The following is a 13695-nucleotide window of genomic DNA, read 5'->3' as shown; positions in this document are numbered from 1 at the left end:
TAACCGCGAGAGTTTTAAATCCCCATCCAGCGTATCAAGCCACCCTTTTGGTCACTTACCATTGACTTCGATGTTCAGACCATTATTGGTAAATGAATTCCCGTTAGCGCGAATAACGTGACTACCCCATCAAAAACGCCTCACTTGAGATATTTAAATCGTTCAGTTCTTGGCACGTTACTGCTATTGACAGAACAGACAGACAGTGGCGCCTTTCTAGGACTCTGGCTTGAAGACCTTTTTTTGTAAAGCACAATTTTTGCACTTACAGCTATTCCTGTCTTTTGAGTCAATGTTCACAACGGCAGAAGCATCGACATTCATTTTAAAAACAGTATATACAGTACAGTGCGTCAAGAGCGTGGACACAAGCCGTGGATAGCATTATAGGCTATTTGTGATACACCCTATTCATGCAGGACGCCAGTTTCCTACAACGAATACAATTTTTCGAAAGGGAACATTTTAATTAAACTATTGCGCTGAGCTTGTTTTTTTGAAGATTGAAGGATACTAAGTGTGCATCCACTTGATGTCGGACCGGACCAAATGCAGAGATATCGAGTGAATGTGAGCTTAGGATCCCTCAATTCATAAAGGAAAAATTCCAGCTCGGCCCCCAGAAAATAAGACGCCAGCTAAGTTCTAGCAAACATATTTATAATAAATGTGGTTATATACTATTATTAACTTTATTCAAACTGGTATCGTTATGGAGTGTATTTTCATACCTAAATACCATGTGCATAGACTACCATGTTTATTGTCAGATAATTGCGTTGAGTAGTTTCAAACGTCGGTTGCTTGAAGTAACTGACTCTTTTCGCACCCCCGCACTTCTCCCCTTCGCAAACAATGTCAAAACTAACATCAATTTTGGAAAGTACTGATCTATCATTTGGCACACTCCCTTTAGGATGTATCTTAAGAATATGCATTTAGCATGTCAGATTTAGTACTTGGGGTTGTAAATTTATACGCTAAAGACAACTTTGAGCTACTGTAACTTAAAGAAATCATCACTTTCTACCCCTCCCACTCCCCGCCTTTTTAACAAATCTCAAAACTAAGACCGGCTTTGAAAAGTACTAATTAAGACTTCATTTGATACCCGACATGACTATATTTGGTGAAAAAAAAAGTTACACCCCCCTTTTACATGAATCTCAATCTCAACGTAGATGGATATCACTCACTGCATTTCTGGGGGTTGTTTTGCAAACAAAACCTTAAAGAGTATACAAAACCGAATGGAAATGGTTAACACCTTTGACAACTACATCTCGAAAAAAAGCCCTGGAGATAATGCACATCTCCAGACACCAACCACGAGGGCAGGTAGACGTCTTTGGAGCACTGTGCCTACATCAGGAGTCGCAACAAATATAGAAAATTTATCACAACATGATATAACAATATCAAAAGATGGATGCCTCCAATATAATAACGTAATTATAGGCATTCGTGGTAGCCAAATCTACTTTTTAACTATAAAACACTCAGTTTTTTTTTTATTAAAGTAGCAGGTTGAAGAAAAACAAGAACATCCAGTTTCTCACAAGGAAAAGTATTTTTTTTCGCAAGAATAGAAGGTTCGTTTCTTCTTTATTTATTTTCAGTTCGCAATAAATCAGAGGAGAGAAAAGAATAAAAGTTTGACCTTGGAGACCAAAGCGAAAAAACCACCGGGACATACAGTATATGGTGTAGACCAGCAGCATACCGAAATTGACACCTAAAATGTAGACCAAAGTAGGTTCCCCAAGCGGATAGACTGGAACACTGACATGTGACGAATTCGAGAAGGTCTATTAGATGTTTCTTAAAATATCCAAATTCGATTTTATCTATCCATTAGAGGAGGGATATGCTTGAAATATTTATTTTTGCGGACCTATTCATTGATTTCAAACAAAAATAAAATAACAAATACATATCGCGAACAGAATTTGCTTCCCTTGCTTTTGTTAAATAACACGAGAATGGCAGATACAAATCTGACCCATTCTATTTTTCCAAGGGAATTTCATAAAATCTTTCTTGTGTGACATCTTAAACGGTACTGCCTGACAGTAAGATCTAATCAATTCAAGTGCAAGTGCAATTTCAATCTTTTTGAGGAACAGGGTTTGCATAACATGGTTTGTACCATTAAATTCTTTCCAACTTTATCTCCTACCCAACCCACCGCAACAAGATATTGGGGAACTAGACGCGAAAATGGAAAGTGGTTTCAGTGATTACTAGAATTAAAAAGCCGGAAGTATTCTGAGTAATCATTGATGTGTATTGTTGCACTGCAGCTGAGGGGAATTCATGTGAAAAATACCAAATCTGAACTGCAAACAGGGGAGTCACGTGAGAGTGACGTCGTACGGCACAAAGCCCACGTATGAGTCGATGCACTTGCTGCCGGTATAACGTGTTCCAAGATCTATGCAAAATCCTCGGCCTCTCGCATGTGCAAATCCCAATTTGCCATTGATAAAAAGCTCAGTTGGTAGTTCAGTTCGGGTTTGATACGAGGCAGTTGTTAGCTGGCCGGGCGACTGTTTGCCCGTCGATAGAAGCGAGAAGCGTTGTCAGTGGAAGACATGTGAAGCGTGCCGAAAGCATCCCGCAGCCATCAGACTGGATGACTGCTGCTGCTGCTGGCGAATGTCTTCGCCCGGCATTACCTTCATTCGATCCTAGAACTCGGTGAGGGAAGCACCTGGCCTCGCTGCCGCTGGCAGGTCGCCCTTGCCGTACTCGCGCCGCGTGACGTGTTCCGCCTGACCTCGCCACTATACCGAGAGCTCCGGCTTTCGCGGTCCGCGAATTCCTTTATTTCCTTGAACGTCTCACGCACCACAAACACGAGAAAGTGTCCACTCACTCAGGCCGTTCAGGCAGTTTTCGCGATGTGTCCGACACTTTTCACTACATAATTCACTTGGCCGTGTCGTGTTAATATCAATTTAAGCACTTCCTCGCCGCGACCGCAGTTTTTTATATTCGCTGAACATGTGGTTTGTGAAGCTATAAAAATACACAAACACTCGGCCGAGCACTTACACATCAACGGGGAAAATCTCGCTGCCGTGCACGAAATGGAGATTGGAATTTCTTTTCAAGAACTTTGCACTTTAAGGGAATTCTCTTGCGGAAATACGCACGCCAGCAACTTTCTTTGACGCACAGTCATCAAACGCCACCGCGGCGACGTATTGGACACATTAGCGAAATTTACACCGAGCGAAATTCTGGCGCAAGATTCGAAAGCCCGTGGAGACGTAAAGCACACGAAACGACGTTCACGGCGATAACACTACCCAGCGCGCATATGGAGCGCACACAAGTCGAGTCGAAGGTAGACGGCTATACAAGTCGTCGACTGTGGCCCGCCTGGCTGCCTGCCTTCCGCCTGCTTCCCTCTCCTGTGCGCTAGACGACGATATTCTAGGGCGTTGCCAGCTCTGAAATATTTCCTGCCTGGGCTCCGGTGACAACAAATCGAGCAATTATGTCCTTTTTGCCATTCTGGACTCAGTTTTTTTTCTGGTGGAGACAACCTACGCAGCATTTCCTCTTGTTTACGAAACTTTGTTATTGTTGATGAGATTATCCTTCTTTTCCGCTGCTTTTACAATCAACGTTATGAATCGATCTGATGGCTATGTATTTGGAAGTAATGGAGGAATCCTGGAAACGGCGTAATTAATGCTTTCCGGGCATTAGGGAACTCATCAATTCGTGATGAATGCAGGTGAAAAGTGGAAAAATGGATGATACTTTGATGTCCTACTGAAAGAAAGTGACATTGTAACATGGACTTGGTGGATAGAAAGTGAAAAATCTTTCACAAACAGTTTTGCCACTCAATTGTCTGGTGTTTTTTTGTAGCTATGCATTAAAAATGTTCGAATTTTTCAATGTGAAATTAATGAAAACCCCCATGTAAGGTGTGATCAATGAATTCGAAATGATTGTTATTTGCAGAAAAGTGTTGAACATTTTACTCCGGACAGGATATTAGTTTACCTACTTTTTTAATTGCAATGTGACAAAAAAAGGAGTTAAACTAATATCCGCGTGCTATACCACGCAATGGACGTACGTAGTCTAGAACATTGGGGCAGAGTGCAAGCTTCTTGGAAAATGGGAAAATGATAGAACGTAGCTGTGATTGACATGCTATGCCTCGCATAAGGGCTTATGGTGGCTGTATAAGCAGTACTTCTGAATCTTTGTACGTAATTTTGGTATGATGAATTACTACCTAATGACCGCTTTCCAGCTATAATAGAAACCTCTGAATGACAGTCCAATGAAGGCTGTAGCAGTATACATTATTTTCACTTCAGATCTGACAACCTTGATAATCGCCGATGATAAAGCAATTCTTAACTGACAACAGATACACACTTTCATATTTTTCATCAAAATTGGCAAATATTTTTAATTGCTTTTTTTTTTCAAAAATATTGTCTTCTTATGCCAACTCAAGGGAAAGTTATGGATAAGTGAGATTTAAAATAGGATCTATTTTTAGTTATGAAAAAATATAAACTCGAATACTTTGTCTTGTCAAAAAATATAAATTCAGGGCCCTCTTCAATAACACCATTAGTCGCATCATGGTATCAACTAGTGAAGAAACAGGCAAAGCGTTTTGCAGTGATAATACACGATACAAAGTGGGTCTATTGAAGGTTTTTATTATGCTCCGTAGAAAACAATTTATTACAATAAAGAGGATCCGCATATAATTTTACAAAATAAAGCTGCTTTTCATAAATCTCAGACTACAATTGTTTGGGTTTGAAGAACACGATATTAATCTTTTGGATTGAGCAACCTTAAGTTCCGATCTAAACCCCAGTGAAAATCCATAGGGTATTTTGGGAGGAAAGTTTATCATAAAGAATAGGCAGAAATTGAAAACGTAAATGAACTTAAGGACAGAATTGGAGAAGTATTGAAAAACATACCAAAGCCCCACTAAGCAATTTGATTTCAAGTTTATCCTCAAGATTACTTCAAATTGTAGGAAATAAAAAAATTTCACGGAGTTCATATAAGTGAACAATATTTCTGGACAAAACCAATAAAAAATGTTTACTATTTTTCACTAGAAATATGAAAATATGTGCTTGAGTCTATAATTTTCCACTGTACTGGATACTCAGTGTTTATCTCAGAAGAACTGAGCAGTGATTTGCAGTGTAAGGAGCAAAAGCAAATGAAACCAAAAGTTTCCAAAATACCCCTTTTCACTTAAGGAAAAAGCATGTGCATTTACGGTTCACATTGAATGGAGTTACTTTCACCCAGATTAGTAAAGTCAAACTCCCTGTAAGACTTATCGTTTCACGGCTGACCTGTAATTCCAGGTATAAAATTTCGCTAAAAATCGAAAATATATGTTCGGAAGAGTTAAAGCTCCTTCTAATTTTCTTTCTACCACTTTTTATTACCAGAAATACTGCTTTAATTTTCCAAAAAATATATCCAGAAAACACATTTTTTAAATGGTCGAAAAAAGCCGATTTTGTGAGTAAAGCCATGATGTCGATTTCTAGGTAATTTAGGAGCAAATTTCACCATTTAGATCAAAAGTTTATTTCGTAACTAATAATGTATTTTGGATTATAAGTGTTTATTATAATAATAATCGTTGGCGAAACAATCCATATTAGATCAGGACCTTCAAGTGTGTTGGAGCACTTCATTCAATACCGTAACGGTAGAATACAGTACACTGTAGGAGGCAATGGGAGTCTAGCGTTGCTATCGCCCGATATTATTACCCTGATTTGTGCCGCGCACGGTTGTTGTCAGCCAACAGAGCCTATTTCAGCTTACAAAAACTGTTCCGCTCAAAACGTCTCACCATAGGGTCAAAGCACTTACTGTGCAAGACTATGATCTTGTCACTCATGTATTCCTCGGAAACTTGGGTCCTTAGTAAGAAAAATTGCGAACTCTTGGCCGCGTTCGAGAGAAGAATCCTCCGCAATGAGGATGGACGATTCCGTAGCCTACACAATGACGAAATCTATGAGCGATACCATGACCGTCCGGTTGTGGATAAAATCCGGCTACGGTGGGCGGGTCACTTAATCCGTATAGATGAGGATGATCCCACCCGGAAAGTTTATAAGGGCAATATCTACGGTACAAAAAGAAGACCAGGCAGACCCTGCCTAAGATGGAACTATGGCGTAGGCCAGGACGCCAGACAACTTTTAGACATATCGAATTGGTGGACCTCGGCACAAAACCGGGATGTCTGCAGTTCCTTATTAAGGCAGGCCTAGACCGTATACCCGTTGTTGCACCGTTGATGATGATGATGATTTGTCTCAGGTACTAATTCACAGCTGAGTCTATTAGGATCCCACATCCAGTCACGATAACAAATTCCTTTGCCACCAGTGACGTTTGAACCACGACCTTCCGCTTCGAGAGCCCAGTGGTCTAACCACTTATGCCACCCGCACACTTATAAGTGTTTATTAATCTTTTGAAATAGGTCACTAGATACTTCTAGTACTTGAATGTTCCTCCTAGAATAGAAGTTGATGCCAAAAATTCTGCTAGAGAACGTAAAATAGATTTTATCGTAATTCGTTTCTCAAAATTGAATTTTCATAAACATTTTATTGTAATATTTTATAAAAATGAGTAGAACTATACGTAAAATTGATAGACCGGTAGCTTCCTCCAAACTACAATTTTTATTTTTCAATATAGATATATTTCGGGAGCAACTTAAAATAAAAACAAACTTACCTCTTCATCAGGGAGTAAGTTGCTCTGAAATATATATCTATATTGAAAAATTGTAGTTTGGAGAAAGCTACCGGTCTATCACTGTTAGGCTAGACTACAAATAGCAGACAATATCTAATCTCTAAAAACAGCAACGCTATTTGTGCAAGATTCTTCATAAAATTTCTTAGAACGAGGAGAGAATTCATGGTGTACTTATACGAAGAAGAACGTAATTACGAGCATAGTCCAGCTAGTATTTGAGGCAGTAAAGCCAATTGGCAATGGCTTAAGCAAAGACGAGTTACAAAGGCATTGGCTTGGGCGGATTTACCCAAAGCTCGAAGGAAATTTTTAATGCGATGGTATGGTCAATTGATTTTAACTATGTTTCCAGTGACAAAATGATCCCCCATATTGCTGTGAATTTTGTAATAATTTATTTCAATCACGTTTATGATGCAAAGTAGGAATCAAGTTGATATTACAATGGGGTAATACCTCAGTCTGATACCTACCTGGCCCAAACATCGTAGAATAAAGATAGAATATGAACTCCATTAAAATCTTTATGCTCGAAACTTCAAATGCAAAAACTTAAAGCCTGCAATTTTTAACCGATCAAATCTAAACTGCAGTTTTACAGTAACTATTTTTAGTGAAATATAGTAGATAGAATTCGTTCGATTGATTAAAATTTTACAACTTCATGACCGACTTCAGACCAATTTTTTTGTAAAAAAAAAAAAAACAATTTTTACTTCAAGTTGACGCCATTTTTTAAAAAGCCATTACTTTCTAAAAATCCTATGTAGTCCACTAGATTTTTAGGTATATTTTAGGAAACATTGCTTTTTAATTCTTGATAAAAAATTATCAGGGTATTTTTAGCCTCACCCCGATTGTTTTCTCTGCAACTTCGCAGAGCGGGATTATTTACAACTTTTTTGTTGAAATCGTCAAAAACCAAACATTTGAAAAAAAAAACAAGATAAAAGACAGCATAAGCCGTCTGACCAGGGGTTAGGTAAGAAACTCCTTATGAATAATCAATTGCGAATCACATATAACATCGTCTTCACTCTCTGGGGCTGCATCCCCAGTGGATCGTAATGTTTCATCAAGAAGGCGATTCCCTTAGGCCCAAAATGGAGGCTGATTGCGCAATTTCGGAAGCCTGCCTTTATTCCCTGCTGACCAACAGTTAATTTGTGGAGAACAGAACATGCACAGACATTCCAAAATTCCAAATACAAATGAATTGGTGCTTTGGAAATATTTAATCCCTTTTTTATCGATCTAACTGAAGATCAAGAACTTTTGATTAATTCGTGCATTGTTTTGAAAGCATTTTCGGTTCCCCCAAATTTTGATTGGCAACAATTTATGCATAAATCGAGATATTTTCGTAAGGAATTTTCTATCGCCGTTCATGAACGATTTTCTGATATTAAAGTTAATTTTTGTTGAGGATGGGAGGGACTGGGAGTCTTGAGTCCGCACCTACTTGGCTTAAAGTTAACTTAATTAACATTGACTGATGAATAAGAAAACTTGAGTGTCCGAAGTGAGTAAGAACTCAGCTGATTGACAGGAGATTGATTTTTCCCAACAATTTAGCCTCCGAAGCATCTCCCGTTCTGTACCGATTTCTTTAAGGAATTTGTGTCGTTCAAGCTTTGGAAAATATTCTACAGATCTCATGTCTAGGAATTAGAGCGCTTTTAGTATTTTAGAAGAATATTGATATGCGACATATGCCGAAATTTATTACATGCTCTGGTAATGACGGTCAACCGCGAGGGAGCCAATATCTACCAACAGTGCAACGCAGCAGTGCTTGGACACTCGTCACGTCAGATGTATTTTTACTTCACCAAAACAAATTAGCGCAATGTGCACCGCCGAGCCGAATGCATTTCAAGCGTGACACTCATCAAGCGCCGACAAAGCAGGGCCAGAAGTGCTACGGCGACCCAATTTATCGTATAAACAAAAATAAATATCAGAACGCGGGGTGAGCGAATGCAAGCTGGTTAAATATGTTTCAGCGCAGACCAGGCCCGAACCGAGCCGAGCACCGCGTACGGCCGCAACACGATTCACTCGGTTAAGTGCCAGCCAGCAGAGGGGCTGCAGCGGCGGACCGTTCATTTCAATAGCTGCCGTGATGGGTTGCGAACAGCCAGGCAACGCTATCGCACGGAACGAAATCAGATCTGAGCACTGGCGCACCAACACAGCGCTCCCTCTGCTTCTGCCAACATCAAATCTACCGAGAAGGCCAAGAAAAATGACAAAAACACACGCACACCATGCCACGCCGCTCTATAAATATAGAAGCGATGATGTAAAACGGGTTTAGCGTGCATACATTCTCAAATGCCACAGCCATCGTAAAGCAAACCGATGTCAGACGGGCCTCGGAGATTGCAAACCAAATGGCTGGCGCGCTTAAATGCCCTTCGCCTGTGTGCGTTCGGAAAAGCACATGGCGTTGTGTTGGTTTATCGCGTAGTTGATTGATTGACCGAAGATGATGTGAGCTGTATGGAGTAAACGATTTCATATAGAATTAACGATTGGATAAAATAACGCGGCCATATGCGGCTAAATCTGATGTAAAATTAGAACTAGGCGATTCACAGCAGCAAGGAATTTTCGCTACATGCAAAGCCATAAAATTTTAAATGGGCTCAGTCCCAGTTATTCCGCTACATTCCACGAAACGCTCGGCTTGTTCAGACCGAGGATAACATCCCTCTCAGCATTCCAGTAATTCCGAGCAAAAGATCTTCATAACTATTTATAAATAGATCTGCGGATTACGTCCTGCTATACCTAATTTCGCTCGCTTGCTCAATTTTACTTCCGCTTGACGGAAGCAAAGACAAAGGAAAAGGTTGGGAGAAAACGGGATCCAGTGTGGGCATATGGTTTCAATGTTAAGGAAGAACGACCTTTACTTCCAAATTGGATGACAATTATAAGACGCGCGATGGGACATCCGAGCTCAACAAAAAAGTAACAGCAACATGAATCCAACCCAAAGCTTTTCTGCAAAGGTGCAGCAGCAACTTAAGCATGGAGCAGATTGTTCATGTACAATAGAGATCTATTCTGCAACCTACACTTCCGAATGGCGGAACCGGAAGTCCGGTGTTTTAGGTATTTTCTTTTGTAAGGATATTTAGTGTGTACGAATGTTGCATTTCTACATAAATATCGCGTAAAGCGTACACATTTAGTATTTCAATGTGATATTAGCGTTTTATGTATAATGACTTGGGTTGCAGTAAACTTACCAAAAGGGACTATTTCAGGTACTATAACTCTATCAATAATAATAGTATTTCTACCAAACTTTGTGGAATCATGTTCCATACTTTCAAGCTTTATTATTTCAATTTTGTGATTTTAAGAACTTGAGGGACGTTTTTAGTCAATTTCCAAAAAAAATATATATATATATATGGCGTACCAGGTTTATCCTCACCTGAGTTGCAAACGCAGAGCTGCATGCGACCAGGCGCGTGTCATGGGTTGCGGATAATGACATGACCCACCGGGTCAGCTACGAATATCGCAAGTTAATCTTGTAAATAAGTAGCCGCGGACAAGCAGAACGTTTCCCTTTGTGTTCGTCCTCCCTTACCGATTCTTCCCGTTCAGGGGGAGTAAACCTCCTTAACAAATCCGTAATCCGGGGTGAAGGGATCGACGCGCCTATCGGATGAATTGCAGTGACGTTACACTGTATTTCAGCGGCTCCCCTCCAAATACCTTCCCTATCTTTGGAGGTAACCATGGGGCATTGCAACATTGGGGCTCTGTTGCAGGGTTGACTGCTTCCCCAATACTCGTGGGAATAAAATTGGGGAAAACAATTTAAATTTTTTTAATGGGACCCCAGGGACACGAAGACAGTACCCAACACGGTTAAGGGTCGTTCAACAACATCAGAGCGGCTCTTCGCCCTTGGATGTTTTGGCGGTTATGCCGTTAACCTCCAGGGACGGGAGACCTAGGCGTCGTATGGTTTGGACGAACCAACTCAACGAATTTATCGTCCGCGTCTATTACCGTGTCACGGATTTGGAACGGAATCCATCAGGTTACAGACATCGACTACATGACGCGTTCATAACCCGATTTCCGGAGCTAAGTCATGTTCCGGAACAGAACGTCGTCAACCAGTACCGGGTGATCGTGAATAACAACCGAGTTGCCTTACCAACTAGGCAACAAATCTTCCAAGAGGTTTCACTTGAGCTCGGGCTGGAGTCATCAAATTACCGGACTAGTCAAAGGAGTAACACAAGTACTCCACCTGTAAGGCACTCCATGAATCCAGTAGTCAGGAGATGCTTAGTAACTGGGGATGTCGACCCAATTTATAATGAGGCTTTGACTGCATTCCAGGTCGCATTCACAGAGTATGCTGAGATTCTCCCAGACGCTAGGCTAAAGATCCCAAAACTGAAGTTTACTTCGGCAACTACTAACATCATTGCTGCCGTTGACAGAATTTTGGCTGATCGTTTGGCTAGCGAGATTACTGCTACAGAGGTTCACAGCCTGATCTACGTTGCAGCTGCCACGGTTATTCGTCTCCATAACCAACATCTTAGAGCGAATAACAGAGGTATGCGCAGAAGGACTTTACCGTTCTGGGTGTTTCGACTAAACAAAAGAGTCGAAAAGTTGAGAAAGGAGATTGGTCGTGTGACGCAAGCACTCCTTGGAAATCCATCACCAAGAGTGCACAGATGCGTTGCGAACATAATTGGAAACTACCATCTGTCCAATGATATGCCAATTGAAGAAATCCTCGAGGTGCTGAAGCAGAAACTTGCGGTATGCTCCAATCGCATCCGTAGGTATCAGAAAAGCTTTCAGCGAAGGACAGACAACACCTTGTTCTTCCAGAGCCAACGGGGATTCTACAAAAATCTCACCAGCTCAGATAGGGAAAGTAACCTCGATCTGGAGAAGTGTTTGGAGCGAATCCAGCCGTTACAATTTAGAAGCAGCGTGGCTCCCACACCTTATGCGTTCATGCGAGGCCCTCCCCGAAATGACCATGCCTGACGTAACTGAAGTCGACGTTGAAGCAGCCCTTGACAAGGCAGGTAACTGGAAGGCACCAGGAGTTGACAAGATTCACAACTTCTGGCTGAAGCGGTTCAAGAGCACTCACAGGATATTGGCAAATCAATTTAATCAGATGATTGCCGATCCTGATTTAGTTCCACCATTTTTCACCAAGGGGATAACTTTCCTGATCCCCAAGGAACAGGGTGTCTCTTGCCCTTCAAAATGTCGACCAATTACTTGTCTTCCTACCATCTACAAGGTCTTCACTTCAGTTCTGTGCGCGAACATCTCAAAACATCTTGATGTTCATAAATTGATAGCTGAGGAGCAAAAAGGATGCGCAAAAGGCTCCCGAGGCTGCAAAGAACAGCTTATAATCGATACGGTAGCTGTAAAGCAGGCTGTCCACCAAAAACGAAACATCTCGACAGCCTACATCGATTATAAATCAGCCTTTGACTCCATATCACATTCGTGGTTACTACAAGTGTTACGCTTGTATAAAATCAACCCGAATGTCGTTCTTCTTCTGAGAACAGTAATGAAGAATTGGAGCACGAAGCTATCGGTATCCTCACAAATATCAGGAGAGATACCAATCAGGCGTTGCATTTTCCAAGGCGACTCTCTAAGCCCACTGTGGTTTTGTTTGGCTTTGAACCCGCTATCCCATCTTTTGCATGAAAGCAAATACGGGTTCCAAGTCAAGCATGGCATATTGTCGAAATGTACATTAAGCCATTTAATGTACATTGACGACATCAAATTGTATGCCAAAGACGAGAGCCAACTTCGCTCCTTGCTGGACATCACCATCCAGTTCAGCAGAGATATCGGCATGCAGTTGAGTTTGGAGAAATGTCGCATAAAAACAATTGTTCGGGGAAAACACACCGACAACGAAGGATACAGCCAAAATAACATCCGAATTGAGGGCATGGATTCGGACGACGTCTACAAATACCTCGGCATATTGCAAGCAACAACACCTGCTGTGGCAATAATCAAATCTAAGTTGCTGGGGGAATTCGAACGGCGTCTGGATCTTGTCCTTAAAACTGAGCTGTACGGGAAAAATAAAATCATGGCAATCAACACCTTCGCCATTCCCGTCCTTCTATACACTTTCGGTGTGATACAGTGGAGTAATACTGATTTAGAAGCTGTCAATAGACGGGTAAGGGTAGTTCTTGCAAACAACAACATGCACAATAGAGCTGCCGAAAAATTGAGGATCACTATCCCACGTCATCAGGGAGGAACGGGGGTACTTGATTTAAAAACGTTGCACTACAATCAAGTGCATTCTCTTCGTGAGTTTTTCTATGAGAAACAATCCTCTAGCCAAATACATCAGGCTACCGTCATGGCAGATAATAAATTATCTCCTTTGAACTTGAGAAGCAGAGAATGGGATCCCATGTCGAATGTTACTTCAGTCCAACAGAAGATCGACATGTGGAAAGAGAAACCCATTCACGGAGGTCATTTAAAAAATTTGTTGTTGTCAGGCATTGACGTCGAAGCCTCCAACAAATGGTGTACTATTCTATGAGACCGAAGCATTCCTAACTTCAATTCAGGATGCTTCGCTCCCAACAAAAAATTATAAACGGTACATTCTTCACGACTCCTCAATCACCAACTCCAGTTGTAGGTTATGCAACTGTGAAGAGGAGACCATCCAGCACATAACATCTGCGTGCAGGATGTTGAGCAGTACCGAGTACACCAATCGTCATAACTCCGTCTGCAAGATTCTCCATCAAAACCTTGCGTTGAAGTATAACTTAGTGGCAACCTACCATCCTTACTATAAGTATACTCCGCAGAGAATCTTGG

At 41.1% G+C, this 13695-nt stretch overlaps 1 protein-coding gene across 3 annotated transcripts in view; it reads right to left on the bottom strand.

Moving 5' to 3' along the window:
* Window positions 1–13695, bottom strand: part of LOC119655857 (serine-rich adhesin for platelets) — a 72067-nt gene that overhangs the window by 25080 nt on the left and 33292 nt on the right. The window contains exon 1 of one of the 3 annotated variants that reach the window (XM_038061978.1): window positions 2679–3459. The exons of the other annotated variants lie outside the window; for them this stretch is intronic. The gene's annotated coding sequence lies outside the window, so the exon portion shown is untranslated. Of the gene's footprint in view, window positions 1–2678; window positions 3460–13695 lie in introns of those variants that run through there. 3 annotated transcript variants of the gene reach the window in all.

Source organism: Hermetia illucens, chromosome 4 (genome assembly GCF_905115235.1).
Source record: "Hermetia illucens chromosome 4, iHerIll2.2.curated.20191125, whole genome shotgun sequence".
In the NCBI taxonomy this organism is placed as follows: domain Eukaryota; kingdom Metazoa; phylum Arthropoda; class Insecta; order Diptera; family Stratiomyidae; genus Hermetia; species Hermetia illucens.
The sequence above is the reverse complement of the archived record's forward strand: the minus strand, read 5'-3'. Positions and strand labels throughout refer to the sequence as shown.